Raw genomic sequence first — 20037 nt, 5'->3', positions numbered from 1 at the left:
AATCTGTTGCTCTCTGGTGCCTGGCTCTCATCCTGGAATCTACCTTCAACAATTTCTGGGGAATTCTTTGCCTCTCCTGTGTTAGACCTTTTGTTTGCTATTCTTGGTTTTCTCCCTCATTTCCATGGAGCATATCCTCTGATAACTTCCTGAGAAGAGGAGTGATGGGAGGTGAGTTTTTGAAATCATACAAGCCCTAAAAATATTATTATTTTACCCTTATATTTGATTGAGAGTCTGGCTGGAAATAACAATCTAGGAGGACAATTATTTTTCATGAGAATTTTGAGGCATTGTTCCTTGTGTTCTAGCTTCTGGTGTTGCTGTTAGGAATTTCCAAGCCATTCTGATTTCGAGTTTTTGTATATTATCTGTTTTTTCCTGTCTGAAAGCTTTTTCCTCAGATTTCTGAAATTTCATAATGTTGTGCCTTGATAATAGGTCTGTTTTCATTAATTATTTATGCTTGTCAGTCAGTGGCCAGTTTGAATCTGGTAACTTGGGTGATCCTTCAGTTCTGGGAAATTTTCTTGAATTATTTCCTTGATAAAAATTATGTCCCCTCAAAACTCTCTATCCTTTCTTTCTGGATTTCCTAATATTTAGATAGTAGACCTCCTGTATATAGTTACTCTATTTTAAAAAATCTTTTCTCTACAATTTTCCATATCCTTGTGCTTTTGTTCTGCTCTCGTGGATAACTCTTCAACGTAATCCTATTCTTCTGTTGAGTTTTTATTTGTGCTATTGTATTTTGTTTCCAAGAGCCTTTTGTTGTTCTCTGAGTGTTCCTTTTTACGGCATCCTGCTCTCCTTAATGCTTACAGAATTGTCTCTTATCTCAGAGGATATTGATATCTCTAGATACATTTCTTCTCTTTGTATGTCTTTGTTTGTTTCTTCTATTTGTTTGCTGTTTCCTCCTTTACCCCCATCCACCTCTCCTACCTCTGTCTCCTCAGAAGGCCAAAGATGGCTGGTAGTCCTTGGTTGTCTGCTTATACTTAAAAGGGGCAGGACTAGAAAGCTCTGAGCTTGTGGATGATTGTGATTGTGGCCTTCATTGTAGAATGATATGATCAGGCCTTTGGGGGGAATGCTCAATATCTGTATTTTTAAATCATTCCTCTTGGTCAGTTTCTTCAATCTGTGTTGGCCACCAGTGTTTTGGGAGCCAAATAGAGATAGAGGGCTGAGGGTCTCCACATTCAGTATGCATAGTTTCACTTAATTCCCCCATTTCCAGTACCATAACCCTGCCTCAACTATGCTTTGGATCCCACTATCCAAACACCTCTATCACCTTCCCCAGAGAATAAACTTCCGATTTTATGCCTGGGTGGTCAAGGGGCAACTGTTTGGTTTTGCAGAATTGAAGAAGGGGTCTGAGGATTCCAACTGCTTCATAAATGTCTTTTAGTTGGTCTTATTTTAGCTCCTCTACCCACCCTCTTTATCCCTTATTTCAAAAGTACCTGATGCTGGAAATTCTTTAGACTGCTGTACATTTGGATGGTTCTTGGTTTGCCCCACTGCTGGTTTAAGTTACCAGCTACATTAGTTACCTCTCATCCATCTGCTTTCCAGCTTCCAAACTTTCATTGCTGTTTTCTCTCTTATACTTTCTGTCCTTTGGGGTTTCTACTCTTTAAATAAATCTCTTTAGTGTCATTCTAAAGAGGTTTGGGGAGGAAACTAAATAAATGTTGATGGCGTGTCCATCTACCATCTTTAACCAGAAGTCAGTAAATATACTCCTAAAAAAATAAATATGTCAAGTATTACTTTATAGGACCAGCAATGCATTTTTTTCTTTAAGCATTTTGGTCTGAAGAATAAAGGTATTATTACTTGCTTTAGACAGGATTTCTGAGAGTTGGTAAAGTGTTGCTCAACAATTGTAACATAAAAAACACTTCATAATACTATAAAGATACTACAAAAATCATATTTAAAGAATTTAAGTCTAAATGGTTTCAAGAAGAGAATATTAGCTCAGAGTCTTCCACTTGGAAATAAATATCTCAGATGGGTAGAAGGCCACTGGATATAATAATGATATTATCTGAAAATATTTACATGTTTTAAACTTTTCATGCATACTCTATCTTTTCAGAGCTTGCTAGAACATCCATAGTTTCAATTTAGGAAAAAAATATTAGTATAAGATAGTTTAAAAGTCCACAAAGATACTGTCCTATTAACTTAGAAGAACACACAGAGATCACATTCTTCCACTTGGTTTTGGATGCTTTGTGTCATAATCCTGACTTTGTTCAAAAGCAAGACTTTTGAAATTCTGAGTAGAAGGTGAGGAGGAAAATTTGAATGAAGTTGTTCTAAACATTAGAAAGAAAAAGCCTTCACGTGATCCTGATTACTCCTCTAGTTACTGTGCTGTTTCCTTACCAAATTTTTCATAAGAGGCTTTCCATTTACTGTACCCCTTCTCACCTGCTCTTTGAATCAGAAAGCTGGCTTCTTCAGTCATCTTCACTTTCCTTCACTATTCCTAACAATGACTTTTAATTAAGAGATCTCACTGTCTTTACTCCTTTTTTCAATCTTCTTGGCCTGTTTTATGATGTTGACTCTATACTCTCTTTTAAATGTTCCTTTTTATTTCTATGACATTATACTGTTCTCATTCTCTTTCCATCTGTCTGTGCTGTCATCCGCTTCTCTCTGTTACTTTTGTTCCTTCTCCCACCTCTAACTGTGGGCAAAGCCCAACCTCTCCAAGGCCCTGACTATATAATCTTCAATGTCTACATACTTTGGAGGATTCATCCATTCTCAGGGCTTTAATCATCACATGTGTGCTGTTGACTCCCAAAAGTCTTATCTTGTGCCCTGACCATCAGCACTGAACAGCTTCAGTTCTATATCTTTAATCTTCTGTTGGGCATTTCCACTTTGATATCTCACTATCATGTCAAACCTAGTATGCTCATCTTTTTATTCACCACTGCCCTCCCCTTTCCACATCCAGAACAACTTTCCTTACCCAGTTTCCCTGCCTCTCAGCAGTTTCCTTTATCCTCTCAATGTCTTAAGTTCAGAATCTTGAAATCATTCTTATTTATTCAGTCAGGTATCAAAATTCCTCCAAGCCTTCCTTTTCCAGTCTGTTCTTACTGCCAAAACTGGAGTCCAGGCCTTCATCCTCTTGCATTTGAATTGCTGCTACAGCTTCCAGGCTCTCCCACAGCCTCCTGCTCTATCCCATATACCACTGCCAGTCTAATCTTCTTTAAAGACAACTTTCATCATATCACTTCCTTAATCAAAATCTCTCATGATTCCTATTTCCTAATACATCAAGTCTAAACACCTCTACCTGGCTTTCAGGCCACTCATGAAATGGCTTCATGTTACCTGTCTTACTTCCCACTATTACCCAACCTGTTTCCCCTTCCTTAAGTCTGTTTTCTCACTGTCAAAAGAACAAGCCAAGTTTGTTTCTGCCTCCATATCTTAACAAATATACTTTCTCTTGCTTGGAATGCCTTTCCTCTTTCTATTGACCTAAATCGTATCTATCTTGCAAGAGAATTGTCTATGCTTGCTGTGTCCACTTCCCTGCTCTCTATTCTCTTTGACCCACTTTAATCAGGTGTTCACTCCCACTCTCCACTGTCCAATACACAATTATTATTTTCCTATCATGAATTCACACCTATACCACCAATTCCAATCTAATACTACAGAAATCATTCTAGTTTTCTCACTTTCTGTATTTGTCATTTCTTTCTCCATCAGTGAGAAACCTGGCCCCTATTATACTTAACATATTTACTTATGTTATCTGTCCCCTCGAATGTAACCAAGCTCCCATCCTTGCCACCTTCCCCACACACATATAGATACCTATCTCACCCTGCTCAGGCTCTGACACCCCCTGTGAGTCACCCATACTTGTGAGGCCCTCCTCACTCCATTCAGCCTCTGACTTCTCACGCTAGGCCCGTCCTCCACATGGAGGCTCTCCTCACACTGTTCAGGTTCTGATTCCCCTCTGTGCACACACCTCTCTGGCTCTGCCACACCTGACACTGGTGTTAGGACTGAACTGCTCATCGAGGGACAGGAAGAGGAAGAAGAATTAAAGTCAATATTTTATTTAGAAAAAGCTTTCTAGTTAGTGTAGATTTGACTACAATTTGAGAAGGTGATAACATTTCTGTTTCCTTTCTCCTAAAAAATACATATTGTCAATATCAATCTGAAATACCATAGGAATCAGTGGACAAGAAGCCAAATCATTTCTGAAAGAATACCCAACCTAGATCAATGTAGAAACAAAACACCCAGATAAAAAAAGAAATATTTCTTCATATTTTTCCATCTTTTGTTCAAATATTTTGGTATTATGGACACAGCCTCAGAATCACTATCAAGTGCTAGTGATTATGGTAAATTCATGAACCTTATATTCTTGAAGATGGTGGTTTCTGATGCCTGAGGCTCAAAATTAATTTTATCTTTTAAAACTGAGAAATGAAAATATTTCATCACAATAACATTATAATCATTCGGTTAGACCTCTGCAAGATCGCCCTTGATAACTATTTCACAGAGATGAAGCACTGATGAGGAGTCAGAATGTGGCCATCAATGAGACTACAGACAGCCCCTGGAGACCACAACTTTCCCAGGACAAAAATACCCAAGTCTGCTTCCAAATCCTTTAAAGATATAAACTAACCATTCCAAGAAGTAGCTTTCTCATTCCTACTGTTACTCCCAACTTTCTTTGTCTGAGAAAGGCAAATTTAGCCTTTCTTCTAAATCAAGATATGATAGACTGGACTTTTGTTTAATTCTAAGGCAAAACGTTCCCAAACTCCCACTGCATTCCTGGGAAGTCCTAAATGCTGTTGAGTGCTCTCTTGGCCATGTCTCATTCCTTCAGGGAGTCAAACACTCTCCATCTGTACCCTCTTGGAGACCATGAAAAGGGAACACGGCCTCTGTGACTGCTCCCACCAGGTGGGTCCAGATTAACTTTACAGTGCACTTACGAGGAAGCTAACAAGGCTCCTCTGTGGGTGTTTGAGCACACCTTACAAAACTGCTGATGACCTCATGAGCCAAAGAAAGCAGGTCTCACATTGTGGACTAAGCCTAAATATTAATACTACTTTATATTTATGTAGTGTCTTTTTTCCAAGGAGCTCCAAACCTCTTTACAGACATTATGTCATTAATCCTCAAAGCATTGCTGTTTGGTACATGGCAAATACTATCCCCCTCCCTTTTTTTTTTTTTTTTTTTTTTTTTACTGTGATGGAAACTTGCAAGTCAGTGATGGAACCCAGCCCCCTTGTTCTCAGTCTTTGCACTATACCATGAAAATAACCAGATGAATAATTTTTCAAGCTTATTCATTGCTTCTTGGGTGGGATTTGAGAGGATGTCTCAGTTTGTATGCATTTCAGTTTTCAGTGCAAGTTTGTAGCTGAAAGTTGAAGTGGAAGACCGTTACTGAACGTATAATCTCACTTATCACTCAGAGATCCCGTATACTTCTCATACCCCAGGATAAGTTGGATTTTTAAAAATCCCTATGCCAGTTTAGGGCACATTTCATTTATAGCAACCACATATTCACCAAAATTAGGCAATGTTCAACTAGATACAACCAATTTGTATTGAGTGATTAACATGTACCAGATACTGTGCCAAACATTTTCAAATACGTGATCTTATTTTACATATATGATATCCCATGAGGACCTGTTAGATTAAGTCTTATGTGTATGGATACAGAGTGGGGCAAGAAAAAGAAAGGTACTAATAGAAGTATGGCCTCAGCTGCCACGTCCCTGCCTCCAACCTCCCCTCCCACCCCCCAAACCAAAGAGTTCAATTAACTCTAATTCCCTTAGTGGAAATCCCCAGCGTAAATATTTCCACAAAAAGGGAACATGTGGGTGAATTCTAAAAACCACTAGGAATTAGCTCAATACCCACCAGAAAAAAAAAAAACCCAACAACTTAAAAGATTGGTTCCTGAATATTCACCAATTAATGCAAAGCACAGAGAAGAGAACAAAACACAACAGTGTCTAATGATGACAAGTATTTCTTGATTTCACTTGGTTAGACACTTCCTAATCAGGAATATTCGAACCAGGAATTATGAACTATGGTGGCATAATTTTAAACACAAAAATCAATTTCACATCTCGTTTTTTTATTCTTTCATGTGACCCACCGTCGTATTCTTTTCCAAATTGGTAGATGTCTTTACACTGCTGAATTAGATAATGGCAGTGAAAAGAGAGATGCTGGGGGAAAACAGAAAAACTCTTCTTCTAAAACAAGGAGAAACTTTCAACTTTTAATCATTAAATCTGAAAGCCTCAGAGTAAAAATGTGCTAGATGCCCTGCAACAATAATACTATTCCACCCTGCTCTCTGGCCCAGCTTGATTTGAAATAGCCTTACATTTCTAAATAAATAGTATTTAATTTGAGACTGAGCAGCCCTACCCCATCATGGAAAATCTTTATAGGTTGGAAAATATGTACAGTATGTCATACTTTAGGTATATAATCTAGCCATATTCTGTAGCATAGCTATACTGCAGTTTATACTCAACAACCTTGGGTTTTTAAGAAAATGTGTTCGTATTTTAAATATGTTTTTTTCTTGTCATAGGAAATATTAGCCAAAAGGAATATCCTGTATCCCAAGTAAAAATTTAGTGATGGGGAAATTTAGAAAGTGGTAGTAAAAAAAAAGTGACGTTTGCCCTACCAGGGTTGCCATGCATGGTTGTATTGATTGTGCAAAATTCCGGGGGGGGCGGGTTACCTAAAACATAGATAGCAATGTGAATGGCGCCCCCTGGAGGTGAGCAACGCCTGGCCGTTCCGATTTAATTAATTAGTAAAGCTTTGGAAAATGTTCATGTTTTTTCTCAGATTCACAACAAAGACGAGTTGTAAGCTGCAGCGGGACTGTTATTATTCATCCTTATGTTTGTCTGTGTGCAAGTTCTTAGTTCTTCCTCTCCATATTGTTTTTTAAAATTATTTATTTATTTATTTATTTTTGGCTGCGTTGGGTCTTCGTTGCTGCACATGGGCTCTCTCTAGTTGCGGCGAGCGGGGGCTGCTCTTTGTTGCAGTGCGTGGGCTTCTCATTGCCGTGGCTTCTCTTGTTGTGGAGCATGGGCTCTAGGCACGTGGGCTTCAGTAGTAGTGGCGCTCAGGCTCAGTAGTTGTGGCGCACGGGCTTAGTTGCTCCGTGGCATGTGGGATCTTCCTGGACCAGGGCTCAAACCCGTGTCCCCTGCATTGGCAGGCGGATTCTTGACCACTGTGCCACCAGGGAAGTCCCTCCATATTGGTTTTAAAAGACTTCCCTACTGACTGAGCTTCAGCACACTGGTCTGGCATTCTCCCAGCTCTAGGTTTTCATGAGTCAGGGAAAAACATGTGCTGTTTTTTGTTTTTGCGGTACGCGGGCCTCTCACTGTTCTCACTGTTGTGGCCTCTCCCGTTGTGGAGCACAGGCTCCGGACGCGCAGGCTCAGCGGCCATGGCTCACGGGCCTAGCCGCTCCGTGGCACGTGGGATCTTCCCGGACCAGGGGACGAACCCGTGTCCCCTGCATCGGCAGGCGGCCTCTCAACCACTGCGCCACCAGGGAAGCCCAACATGTGCTGTTTTGAGAAGAAGCTCATCAGACATGCTCAACCAGACCCGGGCTAATTTTTGAAGTCCCTCCCCCTATTTGCCTTCTCCCTCTACATTCCTACAGCATCCTGCTTGTATGTTTATTTAGCCCTTACTTCATCTTACCTGTGTTAGATGTTGGTTAGAGTTCACTGTTTCTACATCTGTGTTCCTCACTACCTTGAGACACTCTGCTGCCCATCCCTGCCGTGTCATCCTGCTGTTCCCATCACCACCACAGCACTTAGCATGGTACCTTGAATCTCTGCCTTCCCGACCCTCCTTTTTACCCTTCTACAGTTTGGTTCTCTTTCATTTCCTTTAGTCAGGAGGAAAACATGTGGTCTCCAGATGGGGAAGATAACTGGAGACAATGGGAAGAAAGCCCACCTCCATCTGATATGAGACCAGGAATGACCCTGCAGATAGGTCGGTTACTTGGTCACAACCCTCCACTTCCTCATCAGGCCAGGCCTGATCCAGCTTTAGTAAAACAATTTGAAGAGGATGATATTGTGAATTTTATAGCAGTTTAAGTTTTTTAGTGGTACAGTTTATTTCAAAATGAAAACAAGTTTCTGGAGGGATGTACAAGAAACTGCTATCAGTGGTTGCCTTCTAGGCAGGGAATTGAGTGGCTCTGGGATGGCAGGGAGAATCTCACTGTATACCTTTATTTTACATTTTGAATTTTATTCTATGTGACTATATTAGTTATTGAAATAGATAAATAAAATCAAGAAAAGGGAACCAGGCAATTAAATAACTAGATGTGAACTGAATGGAAAGTTCTGTTAATTATAGGAAAGGATTCAAATATATTAAAAAATAAAAGTAGATCAGAAGGAGAGGTATGATTATTTTCATTTTCTGTTAAAAACTTTGAAAATGTTTCACTGTTGGCTGAAAAAGTAAAGTAAAAATTAAGGTTAGGTGTCTGTCCCTCATATAAAACTTATCCTCACTCTAAATGCTCAACTACTTCTTTTTAGTTTTTTTTCTTTTTTTCTTCAAGTGAACTTAGGGCCAGTTTAAAGTGAAAATCTGACTTCTTAGTGAATGTATCTTTGCCACTCTGCCTCCACCTTGTATGGAAGAACTGTTCAGGGAATGCCAGAGTTCTTAAGTGTCATCTGCTTTGCCCCCTCCTTCCTGCCAGCAAGAGTAGGCAGTTATGACCCGAGGTCTGGATGTCACACCCATAGAGATCTTCCATCTCAGACAGTCTTCATACCATAGTGGTCTTTTTCTATTTTATGGGGCCTATCTCTATAGTCATTTCTGTACTTACAGTTATACTATGTTCCTTTCAACACCTGCTGAAGCACTTTATAGAGACTCAGACTCAAGCAAATGACCTACATAGCAAGTCTATGAGAAGCAGGGTATCACATTTCCAATTCTGTAACTATTATCTGTTCATCTCTTTTTTGAAGAATCAGCAAACCTATGTCAAGTTTAGTACATCTAATAACATCATCATATCATTGCCTGTAGGTTTCCTCCTACATGCCACAAACCAAAAACAACTTTTTCATTTTTATAATTACTTCAAGTATGTGCTTGAGTGTGTTTATATGTGTTTTATATGTCTACCTTTAGCTACCACAGAGTTAATAGTTAATTACTCAGGCATTTCAAGGTAGGAAAGTAGCTGACATTTTTCTACTGAGAAGGATCTAATAATAGTTTAGAATACTTTATAACTGTAAAACGGAAGCCAAACAAACTTTAAAGTTTTTTTTTTGTTTGTTTGTTTTTTTGCGGTACGCGGGCCTCTCACTGTTGTGGCCTCTCCCGTTGCGGGGCACAGGCTCCGGACGCGCAGGCTCAGCGGCCATGGTTCACGGGCCCAGCCGCTCCGCGGCCTGTGGGATCTTCCCGGACCGGGGCACGAACCTGCGTCCCCCGCATCGGCAGGCGAACTCTCAACCACTGCGCCACCAGGAAAGCCCAACTTTAAAGGTTTTAATGTTCTTTTATTAACTTTCCAGTTAACAAATTAAAATAGTTTCATAATAAAGCTTTCATCACATTGAAATAAAGGAAAACAAAGAGATAAACCATGTTGATTATAAACACATCAGTTCATAAAAGATATAATTTTAACAATAAGCAAACTAATATGGAACTTTATATTTTTAATATAACTTTAATTATATAAGTTTTACATGAATACATTCTCACAGATAATTCAAACACTATCAATAAGGGTATTCTATACCACTGATTTTGTATTTAAAACACACATACATACACATACACACACACACACACACACACACACACACACAAAAGATGTGCTGACCAATATGGTAGCCACTAGCTATATGTGGCTATTAACTACTTGAAATGTGGCTAATTTGAGTTGAGATGTGCTGTAAGTATAAAATACATACTGGATTGTAACGACATAGTATAAAAATTGTAAAATATCTGTTTTCATATTGATTACATATTGAAATAATATTTTTGATATATTGGATTAAATAATTATTAAAATTTAATTTCATCTGTTTCCTTTACTTTTTAAAATGTACCTACTAAAAAATTTAATTTTATAATTGTGCATTCTATTTCTATTGGACAGCGGTATATACATGTATAGGTATGAATGTATATATAGTATACATACATAAATAGATACATGCATAAATATATATACACATATATGCATATATTTGTGGATTTTTAAAAATTTATTTATTTTTGGCGGCGTTGGGTCTTCATTGCTGTGAGCGGGCTTTCTCTAGTTGCAGTGAGCGGGGGCTACTCTTCTTTGCAGTGCGTGGGCTTCTAATTGCAGAGGCTTCTCTTGCTGCGGAGCTCGGGCTCTAGGCACACAGGCTTCAGTAGTTGTGGCTCGCAGGCTCTAGAGCGCAGGCTCAGTAGTTGTGGCGCATGGGCTTAGCTGCTCCGCAGCATGTGGGATCTTCCCGGGCCAGTGCTTTAACCTGTGTCCCCTGCATTGGCAGGCAGATTCTTAACCAGTGCCTCACCAGGGATGTCCCTATTTGTGGGTAGTTTAAAAGCATAAATGGGATAATATCTTTTCCTGAAACTTGCTTTTTTCACTTAACGTATGTCTTAGAGATTTTTCCTTGTTGGTATATTTAGATTAACTCCATTCTTTTTAAATACTGCATAGTATTCCTTAGTATTACTGGAACATTTAAGTTGTTTTCACTTTTCCTTAGGAACATTGTTTCAGGGAATGTCCTTGAACATGACTCTTTGTGTGCATATGGGGACTTTTCTCTAGAATAGATGACTAGATGTGCACTTGAAATTTTTGTAAATCCTCCAGATTGTCCTGTTCAAAGGTCGTTTTCCTTACAGTTTCATCTTTTTTAAAATCACGTGCCACTTTTTATTTTTCACTGAGGTAAAATATATATAACAGAAAATTTATCATTTTAACTATTTTTTAAGTGTACAGTTCAGTGGCATTCACACTGTTATATAACCATCTCCAGAACTTTTTTCATCTTCCCAAACTGAAATTCCATACTAATTAAACAGTGACTTCCCATCTCTCTCCTCAGCCCCTGGCAACCACCATTCTACTTTGTCTCTATGAATTTGACTACTCTAGGTGCTTCATATAAGTGGAATCATACACTAGTTGTTCTTTTGTGACTGGCTTATTCCACTTAGCATAATGTCTTCAAGGTTCATCCATGTTGTAGCATGTGTCAGAATTTCCCTCCCTTTCAAGACTAGATAATATTCCATTGTATGTATATACCACATTTTGTTTACCCAATCATCTATCTATGGACATTTAGGTTGCTTCCACTTTTTGGCTATTGTGAATTATGCTGCTATTAACATGAGTGTAGAAATATCTGTTCAAGTTTATGCTTTCAGTTCTTTCGGGTATATACCTAGAAGTGAAATTGTTGGATCATATGGTAATTCTATTTTTAATTTTATGAGGAACTGCCATACTGTTTTCCATAGCAGCTGCACCATTTTACATTCCCACCAGCAATGCACAAGGGTTCCAGTTTCTCCACATCATCTCCAATACTTGTTATTTTCTGGGTGTTTTTTGTTTGTTTTAACTAATAGCCATCCTAATGGGTGTGAAGTGTTATTTCACTGTGGTTTTGATTTGCATTTCCCTAATGATTAGTGATATTGAGAATCTTTTCATTTGCTTATTGGCCACTTCTGTATCTTCTTTGGAGGAATGCCTATTGAGGTCTTTTGTCCACTTTTTTTTTTTTTTTTTTTTTTTTTTTTTTTTTGCGGTACGCGGGCCTCTCACTGCTGTGGCCTCCCCTGCTGCGGAGCACAGGCTCCAGATGCATAGGCTCAGCGGCCATGGCTCATGGGCCCAGCCGCTCCGCGGCATGTGGGATCTTCCCGGACCGGGGTGCGAACCCGTGTCCCCTGCATCGGCAGGCGGACTCTCAACCACTGCGCCACCAGGGAAGCCCATTACCACATTTTGATCACTGTAGCTTTGTTGTAAATTTTGAAATCTGGAAGTGTGAGGCTTTCAACTTTGTTCTTCTCTTCCAAGGTTGTTTTGGCAATTCAGGGTCCCGTGAGATTTCATATGAATTTTAGAACGGATTTTTCTATTTCTGCAAAAAAATAACGTCATTAGGATTTTGACAGGGATTGTATTGAATCTGTAGATTGCTTCGGGTAGTATTGACATCTTAACAATATTATGTCTTCCAATTTAGGAACACAGGGTAACTTTCCATGGTTTCATCATTTCATACTTGCTTAAAATGGCTTTTACAGTGCTAAAGCTGTAAACAAATTTTTCCATATTTTCTTCTGATAAGTTTTTCTACATTTTCTTCTAATGAAGTAGTTTTGCTTTTTACTTTTGGCTCCCTAAGCTAGCTAGAATATTTTTTTTCCTGGTGTGAGAAAGTTTTCCCATTGTGTTGGTACCACTTGAATTGTCTACCCTTTCCCTGCTAATTTGAATGCCACTTTTATCATAAATTAAAAACCCATAGATATATAGGTTTTTATACTTGCTATTCTATTTTACTGTATTGATCCATATGTCTATTCCTATATTACTACTATTGTGTTTTAATTACTCTAGATTTATGTTTTGCTGTATGGATGGGCAACTCTTTTTCCCCTCATAGTTCCTCTATTTCAGTATTTGAGAGATTTTCCTGTGTATTTTCACTTCTAGACGACTACTAGAGTCATCTTAATAAGTTCCAAAAGACATATTATTAGGATATTGATGGGGATTGCATTGGTTTGATAAAATTATCTTGGGAAAATTGTGACATTTTTACAATAACACGTCTTTGCATTTTGAGGAAAATTTATTTCTAATTTCTGTATTTCTATTATCACCATGGTCCCTAGGAAAACTTGTTTGCTTGCATTATATAGATTGCCTCTGTAAAGCAGTTCTGTCCAGTAGAACTTCTGTGACGATGAAAATGTTCTATATCTGTGATGTCTGATATGTGGTTATTTATTCAGCACTTGAACTGAGCACCCACATGTGACTTTTGAACACTTGAAATGTGACTAAAGCAACTGAGGAACTGAATTCTAAATTTTATTTAATTTTGATTAATTTAAATTTAAATGGTCATGTATGGCTAATGTCTACCATAATAGACAGTGCAGCTTTAGGCTATGTGAATAACTATGTAATTGAATACTTCTGTAGGTAGTAGAGGTAGGTAGTAAAAGAATTACTGATGTGAGACACCACGTAAAGCATTGCAGAGAGTCTAAAGATCATAATATTAATATAAATGAATTCCTAAAGAAGAAAACCCTGTCCCAGGTAAAGGACAAATTGTTTACAAATATTAATGCTGTCAGGAAAACTTAATTACAAAAAATGGGCTGTGGGTATTCGCTCAAGAAAGAAAGTTCATATTAGATTAAAGAAACAGGAAAGGCTCTGTGGATGAAATACTTTTAGAGACTGATCTTGAAGGAATTATTCAAAATTTAAGAGAGCAAGTAATAGAAGATTTCTGTATTCTGAAATGTGGAGGAAATAGAGAAGAGGGAAAAGAATGAGGTGTGTTTGGGGAATAACTGTATTAGTTTCCTAGGGCTGCTATAACAAATTACCACAAATTTAGTGGCTTAAAACATCAGGAATGTATTCTCTCACTAGAGGCCAGAAGTCCAAAATCAGTGTCACTGGGCTGAAATCAAGCCATACCCCCTCTAAAAGCTCTAGGGGAGAGTTGGTTCTTTGCTTTTTCCAGCATCTGGTGGCTGCTGGCGTTCCTTGGCTTGTGGCCACATCACTCCAGTTTCTGCCTCAGCAGTCACACTGTCTTCTCTTCTGTCAGTGTTCCAATCTCCCTCTGCTTCCCTCTTATAAGACTATATGTCCTTATATGTAGGGTCTGCCTGGATAATCCAGGATAATCTCTTCATCTCAAGATCCTTAATCACATCTGCAAAGACTGCCCCCCCCACCCCGTGCCTTTTTTGCCAAATAAGGTAACATTCACAGGCTCCAGGGACTACGACATGAACAATCTTTTGGTGGCCCATTTTTCAGCCTTTCAAACCACAAGGATCCAGTTTGGCTGGAGTAGGGATACCTGTGGCAGTAGAGATGATAACAGCCACCAGTCACTAAATGACTCGCACATATGAGATGTACCAGGTGCTCTATCTGTGCTATTTCATTTACTCATTACAAGAACTCTGTGTAGGCATTAGGAAATGAGAGAGGAATCTAGGGTGACTGTGTTTTCCACCTTTGATGACTGGGAAATGGTGATTAACAGAAATTGAAAAGTCATGAGGAAAAATTGGTTACAAAGGAAAATCAATGAACTCAGTTTTGGCTTTAGTTTGAGGTCCCAGTAGGCTATGTCCCAAAATGGTCAACCGCAGATAGAAGCCCAAGAACCCTACATAGGGTTCTGACAGCCTCTCCTGCAATTTCCTATCTTTGTTTTCCCCTTTGGGTTGAAAGCAAATTATAAGGAGCACTAAATTTGAAGTCAGGAGACCTGTGTTCAAGACTTCTACTTACTAAATGTGTGAACTGGACAAGTCATTTCACTTCTCTGAGCTTCAGTTTCTAAATCTGTAGAAGAGGAATAAAAAACCCCTCCCTGTCCACATAGTTATTGCAAGGAATAAATGACATAACATTTGTGATGTTCTTAGCACAGTCTGTTGTAAGCCTTCAAATGTTTGTAAAAAGAAGAGCAAAAATTTTAATATGTCAAACTTAAATATTTTAATTTGAAGGTGATATATCTTACAGTTATCTGGATTCTAAGCAATAACTATTAGTTTTGAAAGTCCATTATTGGCTCCTTTCCCATTGTCCATACTTTTATCACATAAGTGTCTTAAGTGCCACCCATGACAATTCACTCCCTTTCTAAACAGATGACCTAAACTCTACTTCATAGAAATAATTAAGGCCATCAGGTATAGATCATTCAACTTCCTGCCCCCCTATTTAAAGATGTACCTGTATCTATATCTACTTTTACCACCCTCCTGCAGACCTCAAGTAATAGCCCGTCTTTTATCCAAAGTGAATACACTTTCTACACGTGCTCCTGATGCAGTGTCCTCCATCCTGAGCTCCAGGTCACATAGGCAGTGCTCTGGTGGACATCTTCATTTGGATATCTCACCTCCAATTCAGAATCTTGAAAACAGAGTCAGTTATTTCTCCATCCATCCTCCCCACCTTGTTTCTACCACCCACCCCCTTAGCTTCCTTCCTATGTTTCCCATCTTTGTCAATGGCATTACCAGAAACCTCGGTAATTCTTGTCATTTTTTACTTTTCTTTCTTTTGCCACCTCTGTGCCCATTACAATGAATGGCAAAGATATGTTAGGGTTCAGGTTCAGGCCTTCATTCTCTCTCTCCTCGGCCCTCTGCCACTTTAGCCCTCTCCTGTCGAAACTCACTGCTGCTCTTGTTCTTGCTTGAAGTAGCCTCATTGCTTCTTGTCACACTCCTCCCCAGCTCACCCCTCACAATGCTGACATAGGGACTTTTCTAAAACAAATCTGCTCTTAGAACCCTTCAGCGGCACTCCACTATAGTACAAAGTCCAAACTTCGGAGAATGACATTGTCTGACCCAGCCCACCACCCTATGCCTTTCCTGTTAGTCCCACTGAACAATTCCCAATTCTCCAGGAGTATTCTGCTTTATATCTCCATCCCTGTGCTTTTGTCTAGAATGTTCTCTCTGCAAGATCAGTCCCTAATGCCATTTGCCTGGTGAATGTCTGCTCATCTTGCAGTACTTAGTTCAAGTTTCACATCTCCTTTGAAGCCTTGCCAGGCCTCCCCAGGAAGAGCTGATAAGATCTTTTTGGAACCTTTACTGTACCCTATACGTGACTCTATCATTTCATCTGTAGCCAGTTTGTTTCCCCACCATAATCTCTTTAAGGACTTGAAGTATGTCTTGATCAGCTTTGTCTTTAGTGCTCAGCACAATGTCTGACACAGAGAAGATGCTCAAAAACATCTGTTGAATAAATGAATTAATTATAGAACTTTAAAGCCATATGATGCCTTAGAAAATATAGAGGAAGGCAGAACCGATATAATAACTTTTAGAGATTAATGGAAATATGTGATTATGACTCTAAGGAGAATACATATTTACCTCCCAAATAGAGATAAACATGGTCCAGAACCCTGGGCATAAACTACAGAAAATCAAGAAAGTAAGTTAATGGGCAAACTCTTCATAAATCTCAGTAAAACATGAGACACTTCCCAACATATCAGAGAGTTCACAGCTCTACTGGAGTTGGAGGTAAGCATTCTCTTTAGGTATTTGGTTTCTTACTGCTCATTCATCACAATGTTAACACGAGCTCCATTTATGCTAATAGCATTTATTTTATAATTGCTGTTGATCTACCTTTCATTGTACAAAAAGATAAATGTTAAGGGAAAGGATTCAAAACTAACATCACTGCTATACCTTACTTATAGGGGCACAGACCCTCTGTGAATCATAAATTTCCTTGAGCTAGGAACGTCTTTCTAAAGAAAAACGTTTTGCCATACCTGACCTTTTTTTTTTTTTTTTTGCGGTACACGGGCCTCTCACTGTTCTGGGCTTTCCCGTCGCGGAGCACAGGTTCCAGACGTGCAGGCTCAGTGGCCATGGCTCACGGGCCCAGCCGCTCCACAGTATGTGGGATTTTCCCGGACTGGGGCACGAACCTGCGTCCCCTGCATCGGCAGGCAGACTCTCAACCACTGCGCCACCAGGGAAGCCCATGACCTGACAATTTTGAAGTAAGCAAAATTCACTGCACTCTCACCCCAGGCACAGAAGTACTCACGATATTTCCTGGGTGTCTGGGGCTGCCCACCCCTTGGTCCCCCACACAGATCTACCTCCTAAAGCAAAGCATACTGCCCTGAACTGCTTTTTCTATATTGATACTTATCTGTCTTCTTCCCAAAGCCTGTGAGGCCCTGCTTTCAGCAGGCTGCCACTTAGAGACCATTTGATAAGTTAATTTACACTAACATCATATTGAGTAATAATTCCAGGGGAATTTACATTCATTTTTAACAGGAGTGTGTTGGATATATAACACCTCACCCTAAGAGCCAATCTAATGAAGGGACATTTCTCACTGTCCCATATACCTTCCGTGTCTTTTTATGCCTTAGTGTCTTTAAACATGCTGAATGAACCTTCCACCTAGAAGGACCTCTCCTACCCACCCCCATCTCCAGTACGGTGAACTTCTACTCATTCTTCAAGACCCAGCTCAACATCCCTCTTCTGCTAAGGAGCCTTCTCTAAATTCCCCAGGCTGAGCTGGTCACTCCCTCTTGATTTTGATAAAATTTTGCATACTTGCTGTCTCAATTTCTTTAATTTTTTTATGCATTATTCAACAACTTCTGCCCTGAACAATCCAATGCCCCTAGTAACCTCCATGTGGCTAAATCAAGTAGACATATTTCTGTCCTTATCTTGACCTCTCAGCAACACCTGACACTACTGACCACCACCCTCACCTCTTTCATTTTCTCTACTCCTTCTTCTTAAAACTCTCTTCTCTTGGCTTTCTTTGTAGGACAGTCTGCTAGAGTTCTTTTCTCTCTCTCTTTCTCAACCTTCTTTGTTGGCTCATCTTCCAGCTAATCTCTAAATGCTGGAGTTCCTTACGGCTATGTCCTGGCCCCTTTCCCTGCTCACGCTCTGATCTCTCAATAAGCAATCTCTTCCACACCCATGGCATTAATTAGCCTCCATATGCTGATGACTCTTAAATTTACGTGTCCAACCCAGACTTTTGTCCTGAGCTCCAGATTTCCACATATAGCTGCCGATTCAATATGTCTACTTGGGGTTTCTCAGGTACTCCAAACACAGCAGGTTCAAAACTCTCATTGTTCTCTGCCTGAGACAACAGTCCCTCCATCCATGAAGTTAGCTAAACCAGAAACTAGGAGTCAGTATTGACCTACCTACCTCTCCTTTACCACTGTATCAAGTTGATCATCCTTCTGACTCTACCTTCTAAATATTTCACTGTTGACTTCTCTCCATCTGCACTGGTATCCAAGTTATTACCTGACTACTACAGTAGCATGCCTCCAATACCTTTCTATACAGCAGGCAGAGTGCTCTTTGAAGACAGATTCATTCATTCATTCATTCATTCATTGAACAAAATGTATTAAGCCCCTTCTAATGTAAGTTGTGACCAATACAGGCATGTCCCTGATCTCTTGGAACTCTATTAAGAGCATATGACTGGGGTACCTAACTTAATTGGAATGGGGGTAGGGAAAGTTTCTTTAAGGAAATAATTTTTCAGCTGAGATCTGAAGAACGAGTAGGAATTAATTAGGCAAAAAGAGGGCTGGTGTAGGGGAAAGAGCTTTTTCAACAGAAGGAATATCATGTGCAAAGATCCAGAATCAAGACGAAGCAAGGTATCAGAAAACTGAGAGGGCAGAGAGTGAGAGGCAGAGTAGAGGAGATGAGGCTGGTACTGCTGGGCACAGCCAGGCCTGAGGTGGGGGTGGCTCTAATTGGGAGGTATTCGGGGGGTTGGAGCCCCCTCAAACGGCCCATCACAGTGGATGAGTGTGGGAGTGGGAGCAATTATTCTAAGGAATGACCGCAGAGCTTTCATCAGGGTTTTACAGCCTATCTGTGACCCCTCTCCTTCCCTAGAAATGTAAAGAACCACTGATGGTGTATGAAAAGCCAAGGCAGGAACTTTGGACTTTGTCCTAAAAGTAGTGAGATGCCATTGGAAATCATTAAGCCAAAAAGTAACATGGCCAGATTGTAAAATCTACAGGGCAGGGATTTTTATCTCGTATTTCCACTAATGTGCCCCAAGCACCTAGAACAATACCATTCACAGAGCTGGCCAATCATTAATAATTGTTGAATGAAGGAATGTCTATTATGTTGTATTGCATTATACTGCAATCATGTGCTTAATGTCTCTCCCTTATAAGACAATCCTTGAAAACAACTGTGTCTTATTCATTTTTATATTACTAGAGACATGGTATTTGTGCCCAGCACAGTGCACATTCATTCATTCAGCCAATAATTTAAGAGCACCTACCAGATGCCAGAAACTGGGAATACAAAAATGACTAAGATATTGTCACTAACCTCAAAGAGTTTATACTCTGGATGAGAAGACTGGTAAGGAGGCCTGATAATACCATGTAGTAAATGTTACAAAAGGGGTAAGAACAGAGCACAGCCAGGGTGTCAGGGAGGCCAAGAGACAGAAGAAACTTCAGGGCGGACCCTGCGCCCAGTGATGAAGGAGAAGCAGAGCATGGGAGTGGGCACCAAAGGCAAAGTCCAGAGGGGAGTGAGCAGGGCCCATTTGAGAACTGCAAGTGGCCAAGGAAGTCTGGAGCAAGATGAAACTGCAGAGATGGGCCAGGGCCATAAAGAGTCTGGACTTTATCCTGAGAACAATGGGAAGACATTAATGGATGGATGGCAAATCAGTAGAGCTATGTGGTCAGATTTAATAAAAGACTAATTAGGCTCCAGCCTGGAGAATGGACTAGAGAAGCAGTAATAGCAGGAGTCTGAGACCCAGTAATTGGGAGAGATGATATTGGCCTGGGCTAAACCAGAGGCAGTGACAACAGATAAAAATGGATGGATTCAAAAGATATTAAGGAGGTAGGATCAACTGGAATTAGTGATTAGTTAGATGTTAGATGTTAGGGTGAGGATGATGGAGTAGCCATGGATGACTCCCAGGTTTCTGTTTTATTTTTTAACATCTTTATTGGAGTATAATTGCTTTACAATGGTGTGTTAGTTTCTGCTTTATAACAAAGTGAATCAGCTATACATATACATAAATCC

At 39.7% G+C, this 20037-nt stretch overlaps 1 protein-coding gene and 1 long non-coding RNA gene across 3 annotated transcripts in view; one reads left to right on the top strand and one right to left on the bottom strand.

Annotated features, from left to right (window-relative positions):
• HORMAD2 (HORMA domain containing 2) overlaps positions 1 to 20037 on the top strand; it is a 91402-nt gene that overhangs the window by 66004 nt on the left and 5361 nt on the right. The window lies entirely within an intron of this gene.
• LOC102977815 (uncharacterized) overlaps positions 11948 to 20037 on the bottom strand; it is a 46198-nt gene continuing 38108 nt past the window's right edge. The window contains exon 4 of the long non-coding RNA XR_449300.3: positions 11948 to 12284. This is a non-coding gene — a long non-coding RNA (uncharacterized lncRNA). The remainder of the gene's footprint in view (positions 12285 to 20037) is intronic.

Source organism: Physeter macrocephalus, chromosome 19 (genome assembly GCF_002837175.3).
Source record: "Physeter macrocephalus isolate SW-GA chromosome 19, ASM283717v5, whole genome shotgun sequence".
Lineage (NCBI taxonomy): Eukaryota > Metazoa > Chordata > Mammalia > Artiodactyla > Physeteridae > Physeter > Physeter macrocephalus.
The sequence above is the reverse complement of the archived record's forward strand: the minus strand, read 5'-3'. Positions and strand labels throughout refer to the sequence as shown.